The sequence below is a fragment of the Triticum aestivum genome, chromosome 7A (genome assembly GCF_018294505.1).
Source record: "Triticum aestivum cultivar Chinese Spring chromosome 7A, IWGSC CS RefSeq v2.1, whole genome shotgun sequence".
NCBI lineage: Eukaryota > Viridiplantae > Streptophyta > Magnoliopsida > Poales > Poaceae > Triticum > Triticum aestivum.
The window spans coordinates 233488744-233494208 of record NC_057812.1 but is presented as its reverse complement, the minus strand read 5'-3'; positions in this window follow the sequence as shown (position 1 = coordinate 233494208).

The window sequence follows — 5465 nt, the reverse complement described above, 5'->3', positions numbered from 1 at the left end:
TGTCCGCCCCGCACCCCGGCCTCCACAAGCCACGGGCGCCGAGCACCACAGGCCGCGCACCCGCCTGCGTTCGTCTACACGGTGTAGAAGGGTGTCAGTGGGTGCAACGTCCACCCTATAGGAAGGTTCTCGTAGACTAAAAATAGGGTGCCCGTATGCGGGTATGCATGGTTCTAACAATCTAAAATGGAGGTTCGTGCGTAATCTAACGATGTGGTGATACTTTGTACGGCTCTCCCGCTCGCCAACAATCCTTCCCTCTCTCTCTACCAATATGTCATGTGGGGTAGGCGGGCGCGGCAGCGGACATAGGCGGACAGCGGGATGCGTGAAACGTCTTGTTTCTGTCCGCTTTAGCCCCAAGTCGAGAGCAATTTTGGTCTGGAAATGGAGCAGAACGGATGCGACAGGATAAAAAAATGGGGATGCTCCCGCGCATTGGGACGTTGCATGTGTCTGATTACCCCCGGATTGGAGCCTTTTTTGTATGGACCTGTAAAACATAAAACGGTTGGCGGGAGAAACTTTAGGTCCCGTCACGGTCTCCCGCTGTCGTCGCGAGCTGCGGGCCTGGCGGCTGCTGCCATGCACAATTGGGCTGAGGAACATATGCCAAGGCTAGGGGAGGCGTGCACGGTCTACTTCCTAAATGTTGGTCGGGCCATGACCTCGAGGTCGCCTGGGAAATCAGCCGGTTTTGCGCGTGATGAAGAACTCGAGCCTGCGCCTGCTGACCCTCCGATGATCTCGGGCACCCAGGAGGCCTTGAACGCTCGAAAAAACTTGCACAATGTAGAAGGGTGTTGACGGGTGCAACGTCCACCCTATAGGAAGGTTCTCGTAGACAAAAAAAGGTGCCCACTCTCCCGCTCGCCAACAATCCTCTCTTTATCTCTCTCTCTCTCTATCTATCTATCTTTCTCTCTATCTATCCACCTATCTATCTATCTATCTATCTATCTACCAAATAATTTCATGTTATCATTTATATTCCGCATTTTCTTCAAATATGTTAGTTAATTTGTAACGTCCACCATATAGTAAGGTTCTTGTTACACATAAGAGGGTGCCCCCTGCGCATATGCATGGTACCAACAATGTAAAATCTAGGTTCCCATGCAATCTAAGCAGTGCAGTAAAGCAATTAGAAGCAGTCATATCATTACACCACAAATATCAAGGCCCAAAAAACCTTGCAAGGTGTAGAAGGGTGTCGATGGGTGCAACATCCGTCCTATAGGAAGGTTCTCGTAGACAAAAAATAGGGTGCCCATATGCGGTGTATGCACGGTTCTAACAATCTAAAATGGAGGTTCGTTCGTGTGTAATCTAACGATGTGGTGATACTTTGTACCGCTCTCCCGCTCTCCAAGAATCCTCTCTCTATCTATCTACCAAATATGTCATGTTATCTTTTATATACCGCATTTTTCAAATATGTTAGGCAGTTTGTAACGTCCATCATATAGAAAAGGTTCTTCGTTACACATAAGAGAGTGCCCCACCTGCAAGTATGCATGGTTCCAACAATGTAAAATGTAGGTTGCCGTGCAATCTAAGCGGTGCGGTGAAACTATACCGCTCACTCACTCACAAACTATACATAAGCAAAATTAGCTTACCACCAAGTTAGATAAATCTTGAGATAATTTTGAAGGTACTAACAAAAGTAGCAGCACCTAATTGGATTACACACAAAACAGACAAAATGCTAACAACAGAAATGACGTCCACTGCTAATCAGTTTTTGCAATGCACAAAAACATACTTAATCCATGTATTCAAAACCAAAGATCAGATGGTCAGTCCAACAGTAACTTGAGCAGCTCCTGAAATAAAATTACAATATAAACATGTTGTTCCACTGGCACAACGTACAGTTTGCAGTAACTATGGCCATTCATCAGATGACATACAACTACGAGTAGAGCAAGCATGGAACAATGGTGTCCAGCACAAAGTAGCGATCTTGACTATGAACGAGCACTTACGTGTTGGCAGGGGAGTGTAGCAGGCTAGCAGCTCCAACGCTAGACCACAAACGGACACGGATATTTGTCGATTTGGGTAGCGAAAAGGGTGGATGTTCGGGGGGCGGACGGTTGGCTGACACATCTGCGCCCAACACGCAAGAGACGCCCCGACCCCAAATGGTCCGTCCTGGCCACGCAGCTCACCCTGCCCGCCCTGCCTGGAGCTCACATGCGTCGTGCCGGCGCCCCGGCCGCCCCGCCTAGTGTTCGCCCGCTCGCCATGCTCTCGCCGACGACCGCGCTGCTCGCCCTGCTGCCCACCCCACCAGCCAACGCCCGCGCAACTCGCCGTGCAGCTCACCCGCTCGCCACAGCACTGCCCAGCTCACCCCGGACTGCCCCCCAGCGGCGCCGGCAGGTGTCGCGTCTGCCGCTGCGACGACGTCGACCCCGCCCTGCGCGCGTCCAAGACGGGGACGGGGACGGTGAGGCGGAGGTGATTGCGGACGGGGAGGAGCAGCGCGTCCCAGCCGCGCTCCAATGCTTCCCGTGGAGCGCAGGTCGGGGCGGGTAGGGCCGCGGGCACCGGGCGGAGCATGTCGCGGCGGGGCGCAGGTCGCGTTCGCCGGCGACGGCCAGCATGGGAGGCGGGGGAACGACGTGCGGCGGCGGCGACCAGCGTGGGGCGCGGGGAGGCGAGGGAACGGCGTGCAGTGGCGGTGGCCAACGCGGGGCGCGGGGAGGCGGGGGAACAGCATGCGGTGGGGGCGGCCGGTGGGGCGAGTGGGGCAGAACAATTCGGTCGCTGATTTGTGGGACCACGGCGGACACCAGACAGACGAGAAGAACGACGCGAGCGTCTGTGTGTCTCTGGATTGCTTCATTTGTTTTTTTAGAAACCAGCAGGAGCACTGCCTTTTCTTATAAAAGAAAAACAGAAGCGCAATTTACACGGGGCGTATGTTTTTAGGGAACATGGCAAAAACCAAAAAATGGCCCATATGCATGAACCATGTAAAACCTAGCACATACTCAGCCTATACCGACAGATGGCAAGGCCCTAACGAAAGCCATATCCTATTGCTTAATGGCCTCCAAAGCTAGTAGAGCAACCTCGCGATGAGTCATCCGTTGTCCTGTGAAAGCACGTCTGTTCTTCTCTTTCCAGATAGCCCAAATTGTTCTGGATTGCTTCATTTGTGGCTCAACTTTGCTCCGCGTTTAAGGTCGGGCCAGATAAAAACAAACGTCTACGGACCACTTTGTTCGTTTAGGTATGCCCCTTGAGTCGTGTTTTACCTCGAATGGATGAAACCGGACTAGATGGGGTCTGCGTTGGAGTTAGCCTTAGTAGTTATCTCAACTTAATGAGTTGTTCTACCGTCTTACGATTTCTCCGGCAGACTATGGTCGTTGGCCGCCATGTGTTTCGGCCTGCCAGCTTTCGCTCATTCCTGCTGGACGGTGCTCAGTTCAGGCGGGTGCTCGCCACGTTTCATTCTGCCAATAGTCTGCTAGGCCGCGACCCAAAGATTTGTTTTACACTTCTGGCTTCTAACCCTACCTTTGTAGGGATTTGTATAGTTTGGCTATCAGCCGTTTACTCTTGTGTTTCTTCAACTTGGCAAACTAGTACAGTATCATTTTGAATGGTTAGTGCTGCTCTCTGAAAAAAACAATAGAGCTTGGTGTATACAAATTTGAAGGTGGTGCGAGTAGTTTAACCACAAAGACACTTACAATAACTAAGCAATCCCTGTGTGTAATGTAATCACCATCAACTATTTTGACCACAACACAAAATTACATGCACAACAAAAGAGGTCCAGAAATTTCTTCAATTAGGAAACACCAAGTAGAACAGTTCAGAGAATGCATCCGTATTACACTTTAGCGCTGAAGAGAGTAAGATTCAGTCCAAACTAAGTCAACCGGATCGTGAAAAGTACAACAGAGCAAAGTGATTGCAAGGTAATCCAAAAAAGCATTAAGAAGCAGCAGATCGTGGGAGTTGAGATTTTCCTTGTGTAGCTGATGCGGCTCCTGCTCATCTGGTCGCTGCTGCTTGTCGTCCTAAGTCAACCAAAACATCAAGGAAACAAACAAGGGCTGTATAGATAAATTAAAAACTCGGCGCAGGATGAGACACACGGCCACCATCCACTTCCTCATGGTCCTCCCGTTGAGATGGCAGCCGCATCATGGTAGTCATGGATCTGAGATCCATGGCGTCCTCCGCTTCCACCCCATGTTCCTCCTCTCGTCGTCCAGATGCACACGGGATGCACCTGCTTGGGCCTCTGGCTTGGATGACTAAGCTGCGATGTTCGTGCGGGTCGTAGAAGACGGTGGTGGTGCTGGGGGAGGAGGGAGAGTAAAAATAAATGATGGATGTAGAGGAGAAGAATGGGCAGTGGTTTTGGCGCTCGGGTAATGGCATATGTGAGAACAAAGGAAGGGGGTGAGGATTGAGGAACTCTTTGACCGTTTGATATTGCTGCAGCTTTGACCGAATATACACTAAATGCGGGCTTGAAATGAGGTGGAGAGGACAGAGTGGGAGAGAGGAAAGAGAGGGGGCGTGCTAGACCTAGACAAGCAAGAAAGAAAGTGCGGCAAGGGGCATTGATTCGCTTTTGACCGTGTCCACTGCTCACGCATGAGTCAAAATGAGAGAAAAAGGGCATGCACCACATGCCCAAAATCTTTTGACCGGCTCTGAACTGGCTACAATTGCAGGCCCGTGACTGCCAAAACCAGCAGGCTACTACTGCACGCTATTAGAGTAGAGGCAGGCCGAGTGGTCCACCTTCGGCTATAAGAGGAATTATCCAGCGATCACCTAAAAGCAGAAAAATGCAAAGAAGGAAACATGAGGGTGCAGATCCCAACACAGACGAGCGTCCGTGATTGCAACCCCTCTACAGAAGCTTCATAAGTTTGCTTTTCCCTCTATATATATATATATATATATATGTGTGTGTGTGTGTGTGGGGGGGGGGAGGGGGCACCTAACACACACCAGATCAATTGTTAGCCGTGTGCGGCGCCTCCCTCCACCGTTTACACCCCCGATTATATTTTTTTAGTGCTTAGGCGAAGCTCTATGGAGATCACTTCACCATCACCGTCACCACGCCGTCGTGCTGATGGAACTCATCTACTACCTCACCGTCTTACTGGATCAAGAAGGCGGAGGACGTCACCGAGCTGAACGTGTGCTGAACGTGGAGGCGTCGTACATTCGATGACAGCCTATTACATTGGAACTTGGTGAAGAAGACCTACTCCTATTTGAGTATGTTGACATTGACAAAAGGTACATGCCGCATGCTGAGACTTATGTACCCTATGTGGGACTTTTCATGAAGTCATATCGAGAAGCATGTTACCTCCCACAAAGTCTTTATTTGATGTCTAGGGCTTGTCATTTATCCTGTTTATATGTCCACTAGAGTAACCACAACAGCTAGATTGTATCACCACTAAAGT